This window comes from Hyla sarda, chromosome 3 (genome assembly GCF_029499605.1).
Source record: "Hyla sarda isolate aHylSar1 chromosome 3, aHylSar1.hap1, whole genome shotgun sequence".
Classification (NCBI taxonomy): Eukaryota; Metazoa; Chordata; class Amphibia; order Anura; family Hylidae; genus Hyla; species Hyla sarda.
The window spans coordinates 421,931,609-421,958,784 of NC_079191.1; the positions used below are offsets into that span (position 1 = coordinate 421,931,609).

At 44.5% G+C, this 27,176-nt stretch overlaps 1 long non-coding RNA gene across 1 annotated transcript in view; it reads right to left on the reverse strand.

Annotated features, from left to right (window-relative positions):
- Positions 1-24,489: 24,489 nt before the first annotated feature.
- Positions 24,490-27,176, reverse strand: part of LOC130363053 (uncharacterized) — a 33,923-nt gene continuing 31,236 nt past the window's right edge. The window contains exon 6 of the long non-coding RNA XR_008891702.1: positions 24,490-24,683. This is a non-coding gene — a long non-coding RNA (uncharacterized LOC130363053). The remainder of the gene's footprint in view (positions 24,684-27,176) is intronic.

A 27,176-nucleotide genomic window follows, 5' to 3' on the forward strand; every position in this document is an offset into this window, starting at 1 on the left:
GGAATTTTGGACTTTTTAAATTTTTTTTCGTTCACGCCGTTCACCGTACGGGATCATTAACATTTTATTTTAATAGTTCGGACATTTACGCACGCGGCGATACCAAATATGTCTATAAAAATGTTTTTTACGCTTTTTGGGGGTAAAATAGGAAAAAACGGACGTTTTACTTTTTTATTGGGGGAGGTGATTTTTCACTTTTTTTTTACTTTTACTTTTACATTTTTTTACATTTTTTTTTTACACTTGAATAGTCCCCATAGGGGACTATTCATAGCAATACCATGATTGCTAATACTGATCTGTTCTATGTATAGGACATAGAACAGATCAGTATTATCGGTCATCTCCTGCTCTGGTGTGCTCGATCACAGACCAGAGCAGGAGACGCCGGGAGCCGCACGGAGGAAGGAGAAGGGACCTCCGTGCGGCGTTATGAATGATCGGATCCCCGCAGCAGTGCTGCGGGCGATCCGATCGTTCATTTTAATCGCGAACTGCCGCAGATGCCGGGATCTGTATTGATCCCGGCACCTGAGGGGTTAATGGCCATTGCCGGTGGGTCCCTGGCTGCGATCAGCAGCCGGGATCAGCCGTGCATGACACGGGCATCGCTCCGATGCCCGCGGTTATGCTTAGGACGTAAATGTACGTCCTGGTGCGTTAAGTACCACCTCACCAGGACGTACATTTACGTCCTGCGTCCTTAAGGGGTTAAGGCCCACCAACAGCCCAGGAATTTTTTAACTTTCCCTGTTCTATTCCAAAAGAGTAACTCGAAGAACTCGAAATGTTGTTGGGCCTTAAGGACTGGGTTGGGGGCCACTACTGTTCTTTCAGAGGGCATGTTATTTGCCGGCCTAATTGTACTTTGTAACAAAATCTTTCATGTTATCATAAAATATACAACGATACGATAAAGCCAAAAAAATTATTATTTGTTGGGTGAAATAAAAAAAATAAAAAAATATATACTAAAATTTGGTTTAGTTTCTGCGCAGTTCAGTTTATGGTAAAACTGACTTGTTCTCTTCATTCTGTGGGTCAGTTTGATTACAACAATACCGGATTTTTTTAGTTTATGTTTTATTTTACTACTTGGAAAAAAAATCAAATAATATGCTCACAATTGCCATGTTCTAGCCACTATAACTATCTTATTTTTCGGTCTATAGGGCTGTGCCATTTATATTTATTCTTTCCCATGATCTGCAGTTTTTATTGGTACTACTTTTGTGTATATGTAAATTTTCCATCACTTAGTTCGAATTTTTCAGGGATGTGCTGTGACTAAAAATCAGCATTTATTAACTTTCAGATTTTTTTTTTTCATTTACGCTGTTTACTGTGCCGGATGGGGAATGTGATGATTTAATAGATTGGACATTTCGGAATGTGGTGATGCCAAAATTATTTATTTATTTTATTTATTACATTTTTGGGGGGATTTTTTTTTATACTTTTTAAAACTTTTTTTTGATATGTTTTTAAACACTTCTTTTAGTGTTCTCTGGCCCCAGGTCCATGATGGGACAGACACCTCTGCATCCCTCATAGCTATTCTGCTCACCTAAATCACCTTTTCCTAAAAAACAGAGACCAAAAAGATAAGATGAATTGTAATTGAATATTTCAATGGTATATTTTATTAGACAACATAGTAACATACTAAATAATAAAGTTGGAAGAAAAAAAACATACTTAGGCTAAGTTTCCACTTTTTTTTCTGGCAGTTTTTGGAATACTGCCACTGCAGTTTTTAGCCAAAGTCAGAAGTGGATCCATAAGGAAGGAGAAGTGTAAGTTCTTCCTTTATATGTCCTATTCCTTTTGAATAATTGAATATTTCTGACTTTGGCTCAAAAAACTGCCGAAAAAAATAAAAAATAAAAAAAACAAGTGGAAACTTACAGTATTATATGTTTAAAGGGGTACTCTGCCAGAAAACATTTCCTCCCCAGTGGCCAGACCCCCACGATCTCCGCTGCAGCACCCCAGTCATCCGGTGCATGGACTGAACTCCGCCCAATGCTGGATGACTGGCGATTACTGCCTCCATGTCCCCTCCATTCATGTCTATTGGAGGAGGTGTGACGGCTAAGTATTAGCTGTCATGCCTCCTTACCATAGACATGAATGGAGGGGGCATGATGTCACAAACACGGAAGCTCCAAGCTTCCATGTTCCGGGTGCCACAGCTGCTGGCACGGGTCCCCAGCGGCGGTACCCCCGTGATCAGACATCTTATCCCCATCCTTTGGATAGGTGATAAGATGTTTTCCGGCACAGTAACTGTCACGATGCCGGCTGGCAGGAGGTGGATCCTCTGTGCCAGAGAGGGATTGGCGTGGACCGTGCTAGTGGACCGGTTCTAAGTCACTACTGGTGTTCACCAGAGCCCGCCGCAAAGCGGGATGGTCTTGCTGCGGCGGTAGTGACCAGGTCGTATCCACTAGCAACGGCTCAACCTCTCTGACTGCTGAAGATAGGCGCGGTACAAGGGAGTAGACAGAAGCAAGGTCGGACGTAGCAGAAGGTCGGGGCAGGCAGCAAGGATCGTAGTCAGGGGCAACGGCAGGAGGTCTGGAACACAGGCTAGGAACACACAAGGAAACGCTTTCACTGGCACAATGGCAACAAGATCCGGCGAGGGAGTGCAGGGGAAGTGAGGTATACATAGGGAGTGCACAGGTGAACACACTAATTAGAACCACTTGCGCCAATCAGCGGCGCAGTGGCCCTTTAAATCGCAGAGACCCGGCGCGCGCGCGCCCTAGGGAGCGGGGCCGCGCGCGCCGGGACAGGACCGACGGAGAGCGAGTCAGGTACGGGAGCCGGGGTGCGCATCGCGAGCGGGCGCCACCCGCATCGCGAATCGCATCCCGGCTGGAGGCGGTATCGCAGCGCACCGGGTCAGTGGATCTGACCGGAGCACTGCAGTAGTGAGAGTGTAGCGAGCGCTCCGGGGAGGAGCGGGGACCCGGAGCGCTCGGCGTAACAGTACCCCCCCCCCTTGGGTCTCCCCCTCTTCTTAGAGCCTGAGAACCTGAGGAGCAGACTTTTGTCTAGGATATTGTCCTCAGGTTCCCAGGATCTCTCTTCAGGACCACAGCCCTCCCAATCGACCAAAAAAAAGGTTTTCCCTCTGACCTTCTTGGAGGCCAGTATCTCCTTTACTGAGAAGATGTCCGAGGAGCCGGAAACAGGAGTGGGAGAAACAAGTTTGGGAGAGAAACGGTTGATGATGAGTGGTTTAAGAAGAGAAACGTGAAAGGCATTAGGAATACGAAGAGAAGGAGGAAGAAGAAGTTTGTAAGAGACAGGATTAATCTGGCACAAAATTTTGAAAGGACCAAGATAGCGTGGTCCCAATTTGTAGCTAGGAACACGGAAGCGGACATATTTAGCGGAGAGCCATACCTTGTCTCCTGGAGAAAAAATGGGGGGAGCTCTTCTTTTCTTATCAGCAAACTTCTTCATGCGTGATGAAGCCTGTAAGAGAGAATTTTGGGTCTCTTTCCATATGGTGGAAAGATCACGAGTTATTTCATCCACAGCGGGCAAACCAGAGGGCAAGGGAGTAGGGAGGGGGGGAAGAGGGTGACGGCCGTACACCACGAAAAATGGGGATTTGGAAGAAGATTCAGAGACTCTGAAGTTATACGAGAATTCGGCCCATGGTAGAAGGTCTGCCCAGTCATCCTGGCGGGAGGAAACAAAATGCCGTAAATAATCACCCAGGACCTGGTTAATTCTTTCTACTTGCCCATTGGATTGAGGATGATAAGCAGAAGAAAAGTTTAATTTAATCTTGAGTTGTTTACAGAGAGCCCTCCAGAATTTTGAAACGAATTGGACGCCTCTATCCGAGACGATCTGCGTGGGCAACCCGTGAAGACGAAAAATGTGTACAAAAAATTGTTTTGCCAACTGAGGCGCTGAAGGAAGACCAGGAAGAGGGATAAAATGTGCCATCTTGGAGAATCGATCAACGACCACCCAAACAACAGTGTTGCCACGGGATGGGGGTAAGTCTGTAATAAAGTCCATACCAATCAGAGACCAAGGCTGTTCGGGGACAGGCAGAGGATGAAGAAGACCAGCGGGCTTCTGGCGAGGAGTCTTATCCCGGGCACAGACAGTGCAGGCCCGCACAAAATCAACAACATCCGTCTCCAGAGTCGGCCACCAATAGAAACGAGAGATGAGTTGCACGGATTTCTTGATGCCCGCATGGCCTGCGAGATGGGAGGAGTGACCCCATTTGAGGATTCCGAGGCGTTGGCGTGGAGTGACGAAGGTCTTCCCTGGAGGAGTTTGCCTGATGGAGGCTGGAGAAGTGGAGATCAGGCAGTCAGGAGGAATGATGTGTTGCGGAGAGAGCTCTACTTCCGAGGCATCCGAGGAACGAGAGAGAGCATCGGCCCTAATGTTCTTATCGGCAGGCCGAAAGTGAATTTCAAAATTAAATCGGGCAAAGAACAGAGACCACCTGGCCTGGCGAGGATTTAGCCGTTGGGCAGACTGGAGATAGGAGAGATTCTTGTGATCGGTGTAAATAATAACTGGAAATCTTGATCCCTCCAGCAGATGCCTCCATTCCTCAAGTGCTAATTTAATGGCTAGTAGCTCTCGATCCCCGATGGAGTAGTTCCTCTCCGCCGGAGAGAAGGTCCTAGAAAAAAAACCACAAGTAACAGCATGCCCGGAAGAATTTTTTTGTGGAAGGACCGCTCCCGCTCCTACTGAGGAGGCATCTACCTCCAATAGGAAGGGTTTAGATGGGTCAGGTCTGGAGAGCACGGGAGCAGAAGAAAAGGCAGACTTGAGCTGTTTAAAGGCGTCTTCCGCTTGAGGAGGCCATGACTTAGGATTGGCATTCTTTTTGGTTAAAGCCACGATAGGAGCCACAATGGTGGAAAAATGTGGAATAAATTGTCTGTAATAATTGGCGAACCCCAAAAAACGTTGGATAGCACGGAGTCCGGAGGGGCGTGGCCAATCTAAGACGGCAGAGAGTTTGTCTGGATCCATTTGTAGTCCCTGGCCAGAGACCAAGTATCCTAGGAAAGGAAGAGATTGACATTCAAACAGACATTTCTCCATCTTGGCATAAAGTTGATTGTCACGAAGTCTCTGAAGAACCATGCGGACATGCTGGCGGTGTTCTTCTAGGTTGGCAGAAAAAATCAGGATATCGTCCAGATACACAACAACACAGGAATATAAGAGATCACGAAAAATTTCATTAACAAAGTCTTGGAAGACGGCAGGGGCGTTGCACAGGCCAAAGGGCATGACCAGATACTCAAAGTGTCCATCTCTAGTGTTAAATGCCGTTTTCCATTCATCCCCCTCTCTGATGCGGATGAGATTATAAGCACCTCTTAAGTCCAGTTTGGTAAAGATGTGGGCACCTTGGAGGCGATCAAAGAGTTCAGAGATAAGAGGTAGAGGGTAGCGGTTCTTTACCGTGATTTTATTAAGACCGCGGTAGTCAATGCAAGGACGTAGGGAGCCATCTTTTTTGGACACAAAGAAAAATCCGGCTCCGGCAGGAGAGGAGGATTTGCGGATAAAGCCCTTTTTTTAAATTTTCCTGGATGTACTCAGACATAGCAAGAGTCTCTGGGGCGGAGAGAGGATAAATTCTGCCCCGGGGTGGAGTAGTGCCCGGGAGGAGGTCAATAGGACAGTCATAAGGCCTGTGAGGAGGTAGAGTCTCAGCTTGTTTTTTGCAAAATACATCCGCAAAGTCCATATAGGCCTTAGGGAGACCGGTTACAGGGGAAACCACAGGGTCACGGCAAGGAGTACTGGGAACCGGTTTAAGGCAGTCCTTGAAACAAGAGGTACCCCAACTCTTGATCTCCCCAGTGGACCAATCCAGGGTTGGGGAATGGTGTTGAAGCCAGGGTAGTCCAAGGAGAATTTCGGAAGTACAATTGGGGAGGACCAAAAACTCAATTTTTTCGTGATGAGGTCCGATGCACATTAGGAGGGGCTCCGTGCGGAAACGTATGGTACAGTCCAATCTTTCATTGTTAACACAATTGATGTAGAGGGGTCTGGCGAGACTGGTCACCGGGATGTTGAACCTGTTGATGAGAGAGGCCAAAATAAAATTTCCTGCAGATCCGGAATCCAAGAAGGCCATAGTAGAGAAGGAGAAGGTAGAGGCAGATATCCGCACAGGCACAGTAAGACGTGGAGAAGCAGAGTTGACATCAAGGACTGTCTCACCTTTGTGCGGAGTCAGCGTACGTCTTTCCAGGCGGGGAGGACGGATAGGACAATCCTTCAGGAAGTGTTCGGTACCGGCACAGTACAGGCAGAGATTCTCCATGCGGCGTCGTGTCCTCTCTTGAGGTGTCAGGCGAGACCGGTCGACATGCATAGCCTCCACGGCGGGAGGCACAGGAATGGATTGCAGGGGACCAGAGGAGAGAGGAGCCGGGGAGAAAAAACGCCTCGTGCGAACAAAGTCCATATCCTGGCGGAGCTCCTGACGCCTTTCGGAAAAACGCATGTCAATGCGAGTGGCTAGATGAATGAGTTCATGTAGGTTAGCAGGGATTTCTCGTGCGGCCAGAACATCTTTAATGTTGCTGGATAGGCCTTTTTTAAAGGTCGCGCAGAGGGCCTCATTATTCCAGGATAGTTCTGAAGCAAGAGTACGGAATTGTACGGCGTACTCGCCAACGGAAGAATTACCCTGGACCAGGTTCAACAGGGCAGTCTCAGCAGAAGAGGCTCGGGCAGGTTCCTCAAAGACACTTCGAATTTCCGAGAAGAAGGAGTGTACAGAGGCAGTGATGGGGTCATTGCGGTCCCAGAGCGGTGTGGCCCATGACAGAGCTTTTCCAGACAGAAGGCTGACTACGAAAGCCACCTTAGACCTTTCAGTAGGAAACTGGTCCGACATCATCTCCAAGTGCAGGGAACATTGAGAAAGAAAGCCACGGCAAAATTTAGAGTCCCCATCAAATTTATCCGGCAAGGATAGTCGTAGGCCTGAAGCGGCCACTCGCTGCGGAGGAGGTGCAGGAGCTGGCGGAGGAGATGATTGCTGAAGCTGTGGTAGTAGCTGCTGTAGCATCACGGTCAGTTGAGACAGCTGGTGGCCTTGTTGCGCTATCTGTTGTGACTGCTGGGCGACCACCGTGGTGAGGTCGGCGACAACTGGCAGAGGAACTTCAGCGGGATCCATGGCCGGATCTACTGTCACGATGCCGGCTGGCAGGAGGTGGATCCTCTGTGCCAGAGAGGGATTGGCGTGGACCGTGCTAGTGGACCGGTTCTAAGTCACTACTGGTGTTCACCAGAGCCCGCCGAAAAGCGGGATGGTCTTGCTGCGGCGGTAGTGACCAGGTCGTATCCACTAGCAACGGCTCAACCTCTCTGACTGCTGAAGATAGGCGCGGTACAAGGGAGTAGACAGAAGCAAGGTCGGACGTAGCAGAAGGTCGGGGCAGGCAGCAAGGATCGTAGTCAGGGGCAACGGCAGGAGGTCTGGAACACAGGCTAGGAACACAAGGAAACGCTTTCACTGGCACAATGGCAACAAGATCCGGCGAGGGAGTGCAGGGGAAGTGAGGTATACATAGGGAGTGCACAGGTGAACACACTAATTAGAACCACTTGCGCCAATCAGCGGCGCAGTGGCCCTTTAAATCGCAGAGACCCGGCGCGCGCGCGCCCTAGGGAGCGGGGCCGCGCGCGCCGGGACAGGACCGACGGAGAGCGAGTCAGGTACGGGAGCCAGGGTGCGCATCGCGAGCGGGCGCCACCCGCATCGCGAATCGCATCCCGGCTGGAGGCGGTATCGCAGCGCACCGGGTCAGTGGATCTGACCGGAGCGCTGCAGTAGCGAGAGTGTAGCGAGCGCTCCGGGGAGGAGCGGGGACCCGGAGCGCTCGGCGTAACAGTAACGCTTTTAAAGGAACATTCTGAGCAACATACTTGGGGTGGATTTTAGGAATTTTCCTTTGGGGTTCCTTTGAATTTCTGTTTCATGTCCTTCCCCCTAAGGCCATGGACTAGGCAGAATGCAGTGTGTAAGTTTTGAGAAGAACAAGTGAATCCAGCATTAGTGATGAGCGACATTGCCCATATTCGAATTTGCGATATTTCGCAAATATATAGACAAATATTCGTCATATATTCGCGAATTTCGCGTATTCGTTATATTCGCATATTCTCATATTCTCGTATTCGAGGAAGAAAACAGTGAGGGGGTGGGCAACTTTACTATTGGTTGCTAGGGATGTTATTGATAACCTCTGACAAGTGTATTTGCATCATTCTAATCGGCCCACAAGTGAAAAGAAGGAATATGCGCATATGCGGGGTAAAAAGCGAATATTCGCAATTTCGAATATGTAGCGAATATATTCGCAATATTCGCGAATTCGCAAATTTGCAATATTCGCACCCAACACTATCCAGCATTCTATTAAAATGTAAGGCTTTGCTTTGTTTCCTCTTAACTCCATCCACAGAAAATAGATCAAGCAGCAGCTTCTGTTGAGCTAAAATCCTAACCCTTGGGTTATCAATTTGGTAAACACAAGATGGCAGACAATTAGGTTCTGTTAACACTGCCTTCACACTGCCAGCATGACGATAGTGCTGACCCTGTAAAACAATGGCACTCATGGACCCCCATTGACCTATTATGGGATCTGCTTGGTTCTATCATGTTGCATGCTACGTTAACACTGGTATCTGATGGTAGTTTATACACAACTTATTTATGCCTATCTAGAACAAACATTTATTTTTGCATACTAAATATAAGAATCCCTGGTACCCTTTCAATGTATTTATTTTAGACACGTATACCATAGCTCAAACTGTATGTGTGAACTTTTCTAAGAATGGTGGTTGTGGCTCAGAAGGTTCAGCCCTGGGGTAACTCATGTAAACTTGGCCTGGAAAGCGACTGGAGATGTTAAGGAATATAATCGGACTTTTCATTTATAATGTATTCTGTGGAGACAGATGTATAATAAAAATATAAATGAGGGGAAACATCCACATGACCTTTGTATAAAGTAGAATCTGTGTCATTAGTCGATGAATAAGAGTAGACAGGAGGACATTCTATGGGCCATGCTTGTGTTAATAGCTCACTTCCAAGTGATACATGGTCCTCGGTGGGGTATTGTTCGGGAGAAGTTAACTTTAATGCGGTAGTGAAAGTTCACGTCAACCCTGTTGACCTTCATTTACACATGTGCCTCCGGCATTTCCCATGATGAGGAAACATGAAGCTCTTACAAATTGTTTGAGGTCAAGACTTGGATCTAAACTTGGCCATCAACCCTTCTACATTGACCTTTATGTTCAAGTGGATTGGCTGGTTGTTTAAAGTGATGTGAACTTCACAAGTCCTTCACTTCTGTACTTCTTGTGACTTTGAGTCAGGGACGTGCACAGACATTTTGGGGGGCAGGGGCTTAAGTAGGAAAAAGAGCACTTCTCATTATAAAGAAAAAAGTTTGTAATAACCTAAGAAATGTTAATATAACACATTTTCTGATAATAGAGACCTCCTGCAGTCATATCAGCTGAATGAGTCTCTCATTGAGGGCATCATTGAGGGCATCATAAGGCAGGTACATTAAAAGGGCAGGGGCTCAAGCCCCATTTTCAGTCTATGTGTGCACGTCCCTGCTTGGAGTATACATTTATATGCACGTCTATGGTTTTGGTGTTGTATGGTGTTTGGTTTGGGACACAATATAGGATTTTAGCTACAGATTGAAACTGCCCCTAGAAAAAAAATTTAGGCATACATATAGCAATTCAATTGTCGACTTTTTACTCCATGGACAGTCTTCGATGTGCCTTGTCGGAATACTGTTGCTTAGAAGGTCCATGACATCTTTCAACAGTGACCACTCTCCTCAAATAATAGGATGAGCTTCAATAGACCAACGGCAGGATTATAATGGCACTGACCGGACCAAACAACACAACCAGAATAGGTTGGTAAATTAACCCTCTTTTCACCGTTCCGGTTATGTTGTGACCGGTCAGCGCCATTATAATCCTGCCGTTGGTCTATTGAAGCTCGTCCTATTACTCTATTGTTCGGAGACTGGAGGCTGCAGACGGGATTGCTATTGATTTTGCATCACACGCAGATCATTATTGTGTATGAGGGTACACAACTACCTAGGGTAAGCGGCACTTGATCTTTAATCATTCTTACCCATCCTCCGATGTGTTACTCTATGGGGCGCTGTTTTTTCTTCCTTTAGACATTCTCCGAGAAAGCTGTGATGCAAAAGTAACCTTGAGAATAGTTTTATTCATCTCCTGGTGGCTTTTCTTTCAAGTGTCCTCCTTGGTGGTAAGCTTTTGAGGACAGCTTGTGATGAATGTGCTCCATAGAGTTAATGACTAAATTAACTCTTGTTCAAGGGTTATCCAGTGACATGGAAAGTTTACATTTCCTGATATGGTAATTACCATTTTTTAACCCCTTAACGACATAGGACGTAAATGTACATCCTTTTGCCCTGGTACTTAATGCACCAGGATGTACATTTGCGTCCTGTACATGACCGCGAGTACCGGACTGGTGCTCATGTCATGCGCAGCAGGTTCCGGCTGCTATGAGCAGTCGGGGACCCGCCGGTAATGGCGTACATGAGCATTCGCGCTGGTGTGTGCCATTAACCCCTCAGGTGCCGTGATCAATACAGATCACGGCATCTGTGACAGTGCGGTCACTAAAATGGATGATCGGATTGCTCGCGGCACTGCCGCGGGAATCTGATCATCCATAATGGCAGATGGAGGTCCCCTCACCTGCCTCGGTCCTTCTCCTGGGGTCTTCTGCTCTGGTCTGAGATCGAGCAGACCAGAGCAGAAGATAGCTGATAACGCTGATCAGTGCTATGCCCTATGCATAGCACTGAACAGTATTAGCAATCAAGTGATTGCTATAAATATTCCACTATGGGGACTATAAAAGTGTAAAAAAAAAAAGTAATTTTTTTTATTTTAAAATATAAATCATCACTTTTTCCCACTTAACCCCCTCGAAAGTGTGAATTTTTTAAAATAAAAATTTAGTATCACCGTGTGCGTAAATGTCTGAACTATTAAAATACTGTATAATGTTAATGATCCTGTATGGTGAATGGTGTAATCGTACAAAAAAAAGGTCCAAGATTGCAGCTTTTTTTTATCACATACTATTCCAAAAAAAAAAAAAAATTTTTTGTTTAAAGTTTCATATATGCAAATGGTGTATCAAAAAAAAGTACAGATCCCGGCACAAAAAAATAAGCCCTCATACTGCCGCTTATACGGCAAAATTGAAACGTTTTAGATCGTCAAAATAGAGGGATTTTAAATGCACCAATTTGGTTAAATGTTTTGAGATTTTTTTTAAGTGGTACAATAATAGAAAAGTATATAATCATGGGTATCACTTTAATCGTATTGACAAATAGAATAAAGAAAACATGTCATTTTTACAGTAAATTGTACATTGTTAAAACGAAACCTTCCAAAATTTGCTAAATTGCGGTTTTCAATTTCCCCACACAAATAGCATTTTTTTTTTATTTCAACATACATTTTATGGTAAAAGGAGTGATGTCATTACAAAGGACAACTGGTCGTGCAAAAAAAAAGCCCTCATACTAGTCTGTGGATGAAAATATAAAAGAGTTATGAATTTTAAAAGGCGAGGAGGAAAAACGAAAATGCAAAAATAAAATTGGCTGTGTCCTTAAGGTCAAAATGGGTCCTTAAAGGGGTACTCCCACCCTAGACATCTTATCCCCTATCCAAAGTATAGGGGATAAGATGTCTAATCGCGGGGGTCCCGCCGCTGGGGACCCCCAAGTTATTGCATGCGGCACCCACCTGTGTTCTCACCGGAACCGCTGGAAGGTCTGAGTCACGACTCCGGGAACGGAAGTCCGTGACATCAGGACTCCGCCCCCGTTCCCGGAGTAGCGACTCAGACCCTCCAGCGGTTCCGGTGAGAACACAGGTGGGTGCCGCATGCAATAATGTGGGGGTCCCCAGCGGCAGGACCCCCGTGATCAGACATCTTATCCCCTATCCTTTGGATAAGGGATAAGATGTCTAGGGTGGAAGTACCCCTTTAAGGGGATAACCTAAAAAAAAAACCTACTAGGCAGCTGTTTTTTCCATGAAAGAGTGTAACAGGGGAAGTTTCATGGCGGCCACGGGAGCCTTTAGAAGGCCCCCAATTGCCATAAGAACCAATTGGCACCCCACAATTGTGTTGTGGCACGTTGATCGAACAAATGACAGAATTGACACCTTTCAATTAGCTGCCTAGATGCTGCAGTTGCTTTTGGCTAAGACATCTAAGGAGTTTAACTGCTGGTATCATACTGAAGCCAAATCCCAGCTGCTTCTGGTGAGTGTCAGCTGTAATATACAGCTGGCACCCATTACATGTAAAGCAGGCTCAGTTAACATTCTCTGGGCACAATGCAGAGCACCTGGTCCCACATATGTAGTAAGTGGAAGTGACAATGCATACTCACCACCACTTACCTCTGGATGGCTTGACACATCTAAATGCATTGTCGCCTACACACACTACATTTTCTGACCTAAATTCTTTACATTGAGAGTGCAGGGCACCACAGAAAGTATGTAGAGGAGCAGAGGTACCTTACCACTCAGTGAACATTCACAGGGCTGGTTCCAGAGCACCTGGCCTAGCGACTGTAGTAAGTGGCTGTAGTAACGCTGCATTCACACCACGTTTTTGCAATACAGTTTCCGTATACATTTTCAATTCTAAAACCATACGGAACCATATTGAATACCATATGCATTGACTCTTCATTGAAAACCGTATGTCAAACGATGCATCCGGTTGTGCACTTTTTGCGTCTTGTATGGATTTGTCAGTTTTTCTTCCGTACCCAAAACCGTAGCCCACCACGGTTTTTTGTCCAGGTTAAAAACCGTATTGAAACTGTATACGGTTCCTTTAACATGGGAGTCAATGAGAACCGTAGAGAACCGTATGTGTGTACAGTTCCATCTGGTTTGCACAATGCGGTTTTTGAGTTTGCACATGCACAGTGCACACCGAATGGAATGAAAAGCTAAAAATGTATACTTAAAAAAAAAAACGGACATCATTTTTCAAACCGGATAGGGGTTAAAATTTGTACACACGTTTTGATACAGTTTAGTCCCGTTTTGTGGAATTCGTTTTTCATCAAACCTGCAACGGGAACTGCATTGCAAAAACGTGGTGTGAATGCAGCCTAAGTTCACTTACCACAGTTGCTACTTTGTAAAGAACCGATTCACCTGAATACCAAGCAGCACCACACCTGTCTACAGGTTGCTTGTAGTATTGCAGTTCAGCCCAATTCAATTAGATAAGGCTTAGCTGCAATGCCCAAAAAACAACTCATGGACTTCTGTTTTAACAAGAAAGCAGCCATATTTTTTTAATCATGGACAATCAAAATAAGATGTCTTTTTGGCCAGGTTGGAGAATGAGATGGGAAAATTAGAAGTAGCTTGAACTTTAATTTGTCAGCTCTCGAAACATATGGACCGCTCCAGCCATGATGAATACAGTACATGGCAACACATACATCATTTGTAAAAATGTGTTCACTTTTATGGCCTACACATGAAAATTATTTCAGCCAATAACTATATATGCGAAAATAAAACTAAACATGTGTGCCTTTGAAACAAGTGCTTTAGAAGTTTATTTTTCTCCCGTTGGAATTCCACTTGCATGGCAAAAAGATTCTTAGCAGCTGTGTTTATAGCTCATATAGTAGCAGGTTCACCGTCTCCATGACAATGGTCTTATTCCGCCGAAAACAGTAATCCACACTGTCATAAACACAAACAACGTTAAGTGGAATACGTTTTGGAATCTCGACCCAACAAACAAACCATTAACCTTTGTTTACGGGATCGGTCTAATATACATGTCAACAAATGGCACATTACCAAGCAAAGTCCAGATGGCGGAGACACAAACGGGCAACTGAATGTCAAAGTTCTAATAACGAATTCTCTTAAAGTGAATGGAAATGACTATGGCTTTTTTTGTATACTGTTTTATTTTAGGGCATGTGAACAGGTCACTAGTCTATATGTCCAAGGCTGAAATTAGCTACTGTATTCCATAGACTTAGTTGAGCTGGATAAGAATTTCCAGTCTCAGTCACCATAAAGATATCACATGTGGCTATTGTGTTGGTAAAGCCAAGGGTCCCTTTAGAGTCCCCACATAGTTGTCAAAGGTAGGGGACTGCACTGATGATTTATAGTCTGCTTCCCAGGGGAAACTTACTGGTAACAGTGTCCTGGCCATTGATGTGTGGAAGGCGCTGTCAGATAAAAAAAAAAACTTTTTATATGTTGTATATCGTGTGAAAACATTAAAAAGTACCTGTCACCAAACTAAACTTTTAATATATTGTTCCTTATGTAATTATAAGACACTTTGCTATTTACTTACTGTTAAAATTCTCAACCTTTATGTGTTTTATTATGTGATAAAAAGAACAGCCACTAGATGGCTCTGTTCTGTTCCCTGCGCAAGTCAAACAGTTTGTTTGGTCTCCTCCTGGCCTGGCAGGAGACCAAACTCAGGAAGTGTGTGCAAGGCATGATGACGTACAGCTCTCACAGGCTTCAGTGACGTTGCGCCTGCTGGGGGACACCCACTTTCTCCTGCCGGGAGCTCACACAATGTGAGCAAGGGGAAAGTATGATACACAGCTTTTTAAAGTTCGGAAAGTTTTTTTAACCCCTTCCCGCTATGTGACGTATGCATACGTCATGAGCGGGGTAACGCGCTGACTCAGCGTCATATCGCGGTGATGCCCAGTATTAACCCTTCAGACATGGCGATCAAAGTTGATCGCCGCGTCTAAAGTGAAAGTAAACTTTTCCGGTTAACTCAGTTGAGCTGTTCGGGACTGCCACAATGGAATTGCGGCATCCCGAACAGCTTGCTGAACAGCTGGAGGGTCCCTACCTGCCTCCTCGCTGTCCGATCGCCGAATGACCGCACCGTGCCTGAAATCCAGACAGGAGCAGTTGAGCGGCGATAACACTGATCAATGCCCGGCTATTGCCAGGCAGTGATTTGTGTAGAAGATCAGTGTGCACAGTGTTATAGCCCCTTATAGAAGCTATATCACTGCAAAAAAAAAAGTGAAAATTAAGTGTTAATAAAGATCATTTAACCCCTTCCATAATAAAAGTCAGAATCTCCCCCCTTTTCACAATACAAAAATAAAACAGTGTAAATAAAAATAAACATATGTGGTATCGCCGCGTGCATAAATGTCCGAACTATAAAAATATAATAGTAATTTAACCGCACGGTCAATGGCGTACACGTAAAAAAAATTCCAATGTCCAAAATAGCGTATTTTTGGTCACTTTTTATACCATAAAAAAGTGAATAAGAAGCAATCAAAAAGTCTGATCAAAACAAAAATGATACCAATAAAAATGTCAGATCACGGCGCAAAAAAGTAGCCCTCATACTTCCCCATATGCAGAAAATAAAAAAGTTATAGGGGGTCAGAAGAGGACATTTTTAAACGTATACATTTTCCTGCATGTAGTTATGATTTTTACCAGAAGTAAGACAAAATCAAACCTATATAAGTAGGGGATCATTTTAACCGTAAGGACCTACAGAATAAAGAGAAGGTGGAATTTTTACCGGAAAATGCACTGCGTAGAAACGGAAGCCCCCAAAAGTTACAATATTGCATTTTTTTTCTTCAGTTGCACAATGATTTTTTTTCCCGTTTCACCATGGATTTTTGGGTGAAATGACTGATGTCAAAGCAAAGTAGAATTGAAGATAAGCCATAATATGGATTTTTAGGTGCAAAATTGAAAGCGTTATGATTTTTAGAAAAACGGAAAATACCCTGCGTTATTAAGGTGTTAAGGGCAGGAGGGGTGTTAGGAGTAGTTAGGGAATATAATGTGAGTTAGTTTAGAAAACTTGGTTTGATGACAGGTACTCTTCAACCTTTCTAATATACTCCTTAAAAAGCGTGTCTCCTTTTTATAAAAATCATGGCTTATAAAAAAAAGACCACTAGGGGTCCCCATACCATGCAGAACATAATTCTGTCCAGCTGCAGCATCATCTTTGTCCAAGCTAATGTCCAGGCATGGACAAAGTCCAGTAAGTGTGCACGGGACTAGCACTCCTCTGTGCTCACTCCTGTCCCATACACAAATGAACCCAGGTAAGTCTGGGACCAAAATTCTATATATTTACAATAACTCTGAGACACTTGGTCCAGGGCACTAAGGTCCCAATTAGAGACTGACTACCATAAAACTTAGCTTTTAATGAGATTACGTAAATAAAACCTGGTGATTAGTGACTGTTAAAATTAGCGTCACTATCTCCTATATAAAAGTCCAGAAATCACAGCACAAGCAGGTCAGAGGATCAATAAAAGCTGGTTTTCTTTATTCCCAAAATAAAGTGCAACGTTTCGGCTATAATAGTTTTCATCAATAGCCGAAACGTTTCACTTTATTTTGGGAATAAAGAAAACCAGCTTTTATTGATCCTATGACCTGCTTGCGCGGTGATTTCTGGACTTTTGTGGTATTATCCTTGGCTGGCTGCCTGGGTAGTCACTTGCACGGAGGTCAGTCCCCGCTGCGGTCTCACCTTCCAGTCTATCTCCTATATACGTATATCACTGTGAGTTGTTGGTGTGACCAGCAAGTTGCAACACCAAAAGTGATCTGCAATATACCTCCTATTGTCCTATTGTCCAATGGGGCCTACAGGCTCTTCCACCGAGGTTTCTGCAAACCACCATCTTTTATAGTGTGTATATATTATTACACAATTAAAAACAAAAGAAATCGCCCCCCCTCTACATGTTTCGTGTCACCACACCGTCTTCAGGAGGAAATTGAGGCAAACCACCTACCATTCACAGCAGTGACACATTTCTTGAACACTAGGAGCACTTTCTTTTCAGAACACGACCAGTTTATCATTGATATTCTCACTTTTATCCTTACACACAATTATTTTCTATTCAACGGCATCTTCTTTCACCACTATGGCACCGCTATGGTGTCACCCTGCGCACCAAATTATGCTAATTTGTTTTTAGGGTGGTGGGAAGACACTATTGTTTTTGGTGATTTTTTGCATGCTTTCACATCTCACATTTTATTTTGGGGTAGATATATCCTGATGATGTCCTGAGATAAGGCACTTTTTGATGAATTAGTTTGTTCTTTCAACACATATGACATAGGCATGTTGTTCATCTCAGAATTTGGAGGCAGAGCCATCAACTTCCTAGATCTTAACATCTATATTGATGGATCAGGTACCATTCAAACGAAAATCTACAGAAAACTGACTTCTACTGTCTTCTTCTGCATTGGCAAAGTTGGCATCCAAACACCCAAAAGAGCAGTATACCAGTAGGGCAATATTTACACGCCCGTAGAAATTGCTCGACAGAAGGACAATTCAATACTGAATGTAAGGACCTCTACAGAAGGTTCAAACAGCGTGACTATCCACAAAAATATCTCAAAAAGGCTTTTCATAGAGCCACACAGAGTGACAGAAGGACCTTACTTGTTAATTCGAGACCAACGGACGAGTCTAAGATCATACGTTGTGTAGGGACTTATGACGGTTATACCCATCGGCTGATGGGAATTTTATGGTGTTATTGGCACTTACTCCCTATGGATAAGGATTTATCTGGTGTTTTAAATGAGAAGCCAAATGTGACCTATTGGAGAGGATGAAACTTAAGAGGCTACTTGGTCCCATAGTCATTTAGATACAGAAGAAAGAGATGGAACATGGTTACCGCAGAGACCAGCTGGATCGTTTCCATGCAGTCATTGTAGTGTCTGTCCCACCATTGTTAAAACAAAATCATTTACGAATCCCACTGACTCACATACCTACCATATTCTACAATTTATTAATTGTGACAGTAAAAACATAATATACATAGCTATCTGTAATTGTCCTAAGGTGTATGTAGGCAAAATCACCCAACCCTTTAAGAGACATATATCTCAACATCTAAGTACAGTCCGGACTCGGACTGACACTCCAGTAGCGCATCACATGCACCTGGCATATAATGGAGATGTTGAGGTACTTTGATTCATTGGTTTTTGTCAACTGAAATGGGGCCCTAGAAGGGGCAATATTGACGCTCTGTTACTAAAAGAAGAAGCACGTTGGATTCATCAAATGAAATGTATGGCTCCCTCAGGTCTAAATGAGGGCTTTTCGTTTGCCGCTTTCCCTTAAGGTATTTTAGTTAGTAAATAACTTTAGATATTAATAATTGGTTGATTAGTTCCTTTCCTCCTACCCATAAATCTATGTATGAATATTGGTGATACTTACCTCCGGTCATCATACTTACCCATAATGTCACAAAGAATAAGTTTACTTTCTAAATGTGACATTGAGAATATCTCTTCAACGTCTGAACTCCACACAATGTTGAAAAAGAGATATACCCATAAAGGATATTATCATATCACATGTCCATAAATAATTTCAATAATACATCGTTGAACCTCTAGTCAATCTTCACTATCTTTCATTGCACATGATCTATGCTATATATTAAAGGGTTACTCCGCGCCTCAGCCTCCGGAACATTGAGTTCCTGAACGCTGTGTTCGAGCTTTCGTGTTCACGCCCGCCCCCTCGTGACGTCACGCCCTGTCATGTGATGTCACATCCCACACCCGCAATGCAAGTCTATGGGAGGGGGTGTGATGGCCATCGTGCCCCCTTCCCATAGATTTTCATTGAGGGGGCAGGCTGTGACGTTATGAGGGGAGTGGACGTGAACACGGAAGGCTGCCCACAGCATTCAGGAACTCAATGTTCCGGACGCTGGGGAGCGGAGTGACCCTTTAATATTTTATAATACTGTTGCGACATATACAAAATATATATATATAAAAAAAATTCTAACTACAATAATGACTCAGTAATAACTTCACACATGAGAATGATCCACAAAATGACCGATACTGGATGATTCAGAATTAGAAGTCCGCGGCCATGTGCTTGATTCTCCAACTCTCGAGCTAGGACGGAGTGAATGCCGGTGACAGGCTGTGCATTCTCAGAGAGTGAAATGAGATGCGCAGCAAAGTATAAGTCTGCGGATATGCGCGGAACTTCACAGTTCTCGCAATCTTTACCTGCCGACACACAGGGATGACACAATAGGATGTGAAGTAATGTTTTAGATGGGATCTTGGAACATTTTGATTGGCTACTGGCTGGTGTTTCCTCAATTTCCTCCTGAAGACGGTGTGGTGACACCGAAGCATGTAGAGGGGTGGCAATTGCTTTTGTTTTTAATTGCGTCACTCCTCCTGTAATAATATATACTTACTATAAAAGATTGTGGTTTGCAGCAACCTCGGGGGAAGAGCCTATAGGCCTCACCAGCAGTCTGTGGTAACAGCCTGTAGGCACCACTCACTCATACCTATCATTAAAGTGGAAGAGCCTGTAGGCCCCACCAGTAGTCGGTAGTAAAAACCTGTAGGCACCACTCAGTCATACCTATCATTAAGGTGGAAGAGCCTGTAGGCCCCACCAGACAATAGGACAATAGGAGGTATATTGGAGATCACTTTTGGTGTTACAACTTTCTGGTCACACCAACAACTCACAGTGATATACATATATAGGAGATAGTAATGCTAATTTTAAGTCACTAATCACCAGGTTTTATTTATGTAATCTGATTAAAAGCTAAGTTTTATGGTAGTTAGTCTCTAATTGGGACCTTAGTGCCCTGGACCAAGTGTTATTGTGAATAAACACTCCTGTCCTATCAAACTGCAGCATAAAAACAGTGCAGACTGCAGTGATTGAATAAAGAGACCCATCACTCAGGGAGAAAGAGGAGTCATACAGAGTGAGGACACGCCCCCTCCAGAGCACAGAATGACAAATAAAGTTCGCAACGAATAGAAGGTATTTGTGAGGAAAATATAGGTGCTAGACACATAAAATTATAGTACATGATCAGGATTAGGTACTAAGTAATATATAACTTTATATTTTTTTTGGTGGGATATGGCAGGTACGGTTTAAACCAAGACACTGAAACTCGAAGGATGTCGCAGTATAACTTTTACTGAACTCATCTTCCACTTAGTGGCAGCACGAACTTTGAACAGTTCCAAAAAAAAAGGTAGATAATGGAAGATAGTAGATGGCACTGAATGAGTTAACCCATGTGAAGTGTATATTTTATTTTGTGCAGTTTGGATAAGCACTGTATATTGGCTCCCAACAGGAAACGGTCATCTGGTCCAACCATGGATCCACAAAAGACACATATTTGGTAAGGGGCCTTTGTTCAGCGATTCTCCCCTCAGTCAAGTAGAGAAGGTCATCAGAAATTTTTTCAGCTCAGGGTAAAGAATCAAAATATTATCATCTAGTTATAGTTGCCAGATGCTCCATCCAGTGTCACCTACATTCAGCTTTAAATGGTACTCCGGCCCTAAGACATCTTATTCCCTATCCAAAGGATAGGGGATAAGATGTCTAACCGCGGGGATCTTGCCACTGGGAATCCCCGCAATCTGCACGTCGTGTTGCCAGCTCAGAATCTGCCGTGTGATGACCACGGGCCGGAGTATCATGACATCACTACTCCGCCCCGTGTGGGTGCTGAATGCAAGATTGCCGGGGTCCCCAGTGGCGGGACCACTGTGGTCAGACACCTTATGCCCTATCCTTTGGATAGGGGATAAGATGTCTTAGGGCCGGAGTACCCCTTTAAGCTAGCCATACACATAAGATAGCTACAGATTTTACACGCTTTTGGCCAACATCGTTCTCACCTGATCCGTCCATCTCCTGTACATACACACTCAACTCATGTTTTCGATAGAGAGAGGGCACTAAGCCACTGCCCGACTGGTGGGGGCTTATCATTTCGAGACCACATTTCGAGACCAAAAGGATCAGCAGTGGAAAACCAACAAGTTCGATCCTTCTCTCCCCTAGCATCAGCCATTTGGAGGCCATCATACGCATTCAACGGTCAACTGCTCTTTCCAAAAATGGTGTGTTCGGTCAACAATTATTTAATGCGATTGGCCAGCTTTTGAGTGAAGGCTGAATAAGTAGAATTTACTTTTAGTTTTGAGATAACATTATTAAAGAATATATCAGTCCCCAAGAGTGTACAGCTACATGATGATGTTTTGTGACCAAAAACAGCTTTTTGGTACTCCACCCCTTTTTGGTACTCCACCCCATTATCATTAGCCTCTATACCACCTACTTACCACCGGTGACTCCAATCTAGATGTAGAAACATCTCAGCGAAATATAGTAGGAGCCGGCGCTAAATCTCAAGTGCTATAGCAAAGGGTGTGAATAATTTTGTCCATGCGAAGTTTTAGTTTTTCTTCATTAATACATTTTCACAAATTTCAAAATGTATTATTATTTTTTTTTTTATAAGCACAAGGCCAAAACATAACAAAATGTGAAAAAAAGTTGGATGGTCTGAAGACTTTCCAAATGCATTGTACTCTGGCAGAAGTGGACCCACAAGCTGTTTTTGCATAGAACCGATCCACTGGAAACATCACTTGGTTCTTTTTGTTCCTGAGCTCTTGATGAATCGTGAGCAGTTATGAATTTAAAATAAATACATTTTTGGTGCAAAGCCGCAGTGAGTTGTGTTCTCAGGTCATTGTTGAGCTGTCAGCAGGCCTGATGCAAGGACTTTTGCCACCCTAGGCGAAAGCTAGTTTTGCCACCCCTCAACCCCGCCCATTGGCTCCACCCTTTGACATGCACCCCCTTACTACTGGGGTGACACACTGTAACAAACCTCCTCTTCATGTAATTATCTTACTACTGGGGTGACACACTGTAACAAACCTCTTCTTCATGTAATTACCTTACTACTGGGGTGACACACTGTAACAAACCACCTCTTCATGTAATTACCATACTACTGGGGTGATACACTGTAACAAACCTCCAACTCATGTAATCACCTTACTACTGGGGTGATACACTGTAACAAACCTCCTCCTCATGTAATCACCTAACTACTGGGGTAGTTGGATGGGTGGGTGCGCCCCCATCAAGAGTGCTCTGTAGGCGTCTGGCTGTCGGTAAGGATGACCACCATTACATGAGTCCCGATACATTCACTTCCTTTGTATACAGACTACTCATTCGATTTGTCACTCGGGATTTTTTGTACTCTTTTTTATCATGTGGCCGCAAAGATCCCAATGACCGCCAAAGTTAGGGAAGTTTGGTCTATCATGGGAACTATTTTGTTGGCTTCTGAATTTTCTGACTGACAAACATCAGTTTTTAAGGGTACGAGTATGTAAGGAAGCAGCTTCATCCCTGCAGTGTTCGCTATCCTTGCGTTTTCCCACCTCTAAGCTCTATCATGATTCAGTCCCCTCTTCAGGGAGAAAGTCATAAGACTAGTGACAAAGGACCAAAGTAAAGAGGACAAAAAACAGGGACCCTAGAGGCCCTAACACCATGGGTTCCAACCAAAAGCCTTAGGCCGTCTTCACACTGTGGAATCTCCGGACAGAATTTTTGTCCCGCAGATCCCGCAGGCAGCACCAGGACAGAGCAGACTTTGTCGTCCGCATTGACCGCAAAGAATTTTTGAGCCGATCCGCTGAAAGATCCGCTCAGAAATGCATTGGTGTCTATGGGAACACCATTTAAGTTTGCATGGTCCTGGTGCCACCTGCGGGATCTCCAACGGAGATTCCGTCCGGAGATTCCATCCGGAGATTCCACAGTGTGAACCCGGCCTTAGGGTCTATTCACTGGCAAAGTTTCCAGTTGTGGAATTCCACCTCTAATTAAAGCCCATAGATTTCTATGGGATTCCACACTCCCATTCACACTAAATTTCAGCTTGAGGAATTTCGCAATCTGAAATTCAGAAGTGTGGATGGGAGTGCGGAATCCCATAAAAGTCCATGGGCTTTAATTAGAGGCGGAATTCCGCAAGCAGAAATTCTACCATATGAATAGACCCTTAGGCTGGAGCACTAATGTCTGCTCCAGAACAGTTCATACTTGACTTTGATCTCTAAGGCTAGGTTCACACAATGGAATCTCTGGCAGGAAGACTTCCGGCTGGAGATTCTGAGTGCAGCATACAATGCCGTCCCCATAAACAGGAATCTACTCCAGGCGGATTCCGCTGAAAGAATGAGCAAGATTTTTCGGCAGCAAAATTTCAACGGCAGAATGTTCTCCACTAAGATTCCATAGCGCGCACTGTGCCACGAAATACCATTGCCAGCAATTTGGATCTGCTGCATCAGAATTTCCGAGTGAGATTATAAATTGGGATTTCACTCGGAAGTTCCATAGTAGGAACCTAGCCTAAGAGTTGTGCCTTCCATGTTGAATAATTTTGAAAAACTTTTTAAAGAAACAATAAACTGTTACAAGTTGCTGTTGTCATTGTACTTAACCATCACCCTGCGGTCTATGAAACACCACCAGCCAGACAGAGTGTGCCCTGGGGGAACAAACTGTACCATCACCTAAAATGGAACCCCCATCACTGTGCTGGTCTACAGAGTGTGAGGAATCCTTGCAGAAGTCCTCCAGCCATAGTCACCGGTGAGACAAAGACCATGATTAGCTTGAGGACTACAAGCATTAGTCATCCCATAGGCCTCCTCCCCATTGCTCCATCTATGCTCTCTTTGGGTTGCTGCACAAGTAGGTGCAAGGAAAGTTTCTAACTGTAGTAACTGTATTTAATTGCAACACTGAGAACTGTATGTTATGTGATAACCTTGGTCACGCCCAAATACTTCGACCGGAGGATTGTATACTGTTCATGAGTGAAGGGTACAACACCACAAGCCTTTCCATATCTCAAGCACCCGCCATAGGCTTTTTTTTTCAGCACATGGACAGTTAAAAAAAAAAAAAAGAAACTTAATTAGCAATCAATCGTCATAGACATACATACAATGTCCTGCTCTATACATACAACATGGTTCTCCCCACACAACAGATCATACCACAAGCTACACTAACATTCCTGAACACATTATATTACAACAAAGTCATAAAACATGGTTCTCCCTACGCTATGCATTATACCACAAGCTATACTAACATTCCTGCACACATTATATTTTAGCAAAGCCAAACAAAATGGTTCTCCCTATGCTCTCCATTATACCACAAGCTACACTAACATTCCTGCACACGGGGTAGAGGTTCCCTTTAACCTAATGTTATTTTTTTTCTCTCTGTACTTGTAGTTTTGTATTTATTTCTAGAGGGCAAAAAATTCTAAATGTTGTGAAATGGAATAAAAATACAATAAATATGATCTATTCTGTAAAGAAGAATTTAAAACTTCCTACAGGATTATGTTCTGGTAATCCACCATTTTATTTTTTATTATTTTTTTGTAGTCCAAGATGTTGGATTTTTTTCATTTCTGGCTATGAGTGGCACATTGAATTTCCAAACCAAATTCCCATGCTGACAGAAAACGCCAGCGGAGCGGTGGCCGCAGCCAGCAGACACAACAGTCTCAACTCCTGTAGCAACAAACACCGCGCCAGGGAGGATAAAGCTGTAGTATGGAAGGAGAAGGCAAAGTCAAGAAGGCAAATGGACATGTCCTATCAGTCCCTCTATGAATTCATAGTTGCTCAGCTAGTGTTACCCAACCAGGGTGCTTCGCTGCCCAGGCATGCTGGGGGTTGTAGTTTTGCAACAGTTGGAGGAACCCTGTTTAAGAAACACTGTGCTAAGCCGAGGGACACATCTCAGACTATATGGCCTGGACCTGGAATTTTTTACAATATTACAGCAGTGTGCATCCGCCCTTAAAGGGGTACTCTGGTGGAAAAAATTTTTTTTAAATCAACTGGTGCCAGAAAGTTAAACAGATTTGTTAATTACTTCTATTAATTTTTTTTAATCCTTCCAGTACTTATCAGCTGCTGTATACTACACAGGAAGTTCTTTTCGTTTTGAATTTCTTTCTGTCTTATGACAGTGCTCTCTGCTGACACCTCTGTCCATGTCAGGAACTGTCCAGAGCAGAAGAGGTTTGCTATGAGGATTTGCTCCTGCTCTGGACAGTTCGTGACATGGACAGAGGTGTCAGCAGCGAGCAGTGTGGTCAGATAAAAAAGAACTCCAGAAAGAAATACAATTTCCTGTGGAGCATACAGGAGCTGATAAGTACTGGAAGGATTTAGATTTTTAAACCCTGAACGACATGAGAAGTAAATGTACGCCCTGGTGCCCTAATACTTAAAGGAGTACTGCAGCCATAGACTCATCCCCTATCTGAAGGATAGGGGAAATGTGTCTGATCGTGGGTGGTCCAACAGCTGGGACGACCCGAGATCTCATGTACTGAGACCCGGCATTACCGCGGCTTCATCCTCAATCTCCACCTCTCTCATAGAGATACATGGAGGACGCGTGCCGACATGCCTTCTGCATGGGAGAGCCATAGCAGAGCCGGGGCCCCATACAGGAGATCATGGGGGGGTCCCAGTGTTCGGATCCCCCCCGCGCGATCAGACACTTATAGCAGATAAGTGTCTATGGCTTATAGCAGATAAGTGTCTATGTCTGCAGTTCTCCTTTAACACACAAGGATGTACATTCACCTCCTGAGACGCATTTTGACAATGAAGCGAGCACAGGAGCTAATGGCAGACATCAGCGATCATTCAGATTCTGTGATCAATACTGATCACTGCATCAAAAGCAGTTGCAATACTTATACTCACTCATCAGACCCCTGCAGCAGGATCGCGAGGGCCCAATGAGTGAAAAAATTGGTTAGCGGCTCCGTGCCACTTCGGGGATCTTCTTGTATAGTCTGACCACAGATGTAGTTTGCCAATAGATTCACAATATTACTGATCAGTGCATTGAACGAAGGGTCATTTGGATATTTGGGTAATTTGTGGGCTGTAAAAAATATCAACTTAAAAATGTACTGCTTTTCAAGGTTTGCATTAGTCAGTCTGGGGATAGCTTGACCCTGTAGTTAGTTTCCTCCCCCGCCACATGACCTTTTCCTCCCTGCATGGAGGACCCACTATATGTAGGACCCCATGCATGTACTGTAGTTTGCCTCTCTATATATGGGACTCCCCTCTAGATAGATTGTCCCATGTATATAGAACCCTCTGTATGTAGTTTACCAAATATTGGTACAACCTTCTATAGGTAGTTTACCCCCTATATGTAGGACTGCCTCTAGGTAGATTGCCCCTTTACGTAGGACCCCATTTATGAAACTTGATCTCTGTAGGTAGGGAAACCCTCCTGTAGGTAGCTTTCCCTTGCACATAGGACCCCCCCCCCCCCCTTGTAGGTAGTTTGCCCCTGCACAAAGGACTCCCCTGTTGGTAGTTTGGCCCCTGCACATAGGACCCCCCTGTAGGCAGTTTTCCCCTGCACATAGGACCCCCCCCCCCGTAGGTAGCTTGCCCCTGCACATAGGACCCCCCTGTAGTTAGTTTGCCCCTGCACATAGGAGCCCCCTGTAGGTAGTTTGCGCCTGCACATAGGACCCCCCTGTAGGTAGTTTGCCCCTGCACATAGGACCCCCCTGTAGGTAGTTTTCCCCTGCACATAGGACCCCCCTGTAGGTAGTTTTCCCCTGCACATAGGACCCCCCCCCATAGGTAGTTTTGCCCTGCACATAGGACCCCCCTGTAGGTAGTTTGCCCCTGCACATAGGACCCCCCTGTAGGTAGTTTGCGCCTGCACATAGGACCCCCCTGTAGGTAGTTTTCCCCTGCGCATAGGACCCCCCTGTAGGTAGTTTTCCCCTGCACATAGGACCCCCCTGTAGATAGTTTGCCCCTGCACATGGGACCCACCTGTAGGTAGTTTGCCCCTGCACATAGGACCCTCCCTGTTGGTAGTTTGTTCCTGTACATAGGACCCCCCGGTTGGTAGTTTGCCCCAGCACATAGGACCCTTTCTGTAGGTAGTTTGCCCTTGTACATAAAACCCCCTGTAGGTAGTTTGCCCCTGTACATAGGACCCCCTGTAGGTAAGACTCTTGTGGGGTGTTTGCAATCTGTACATA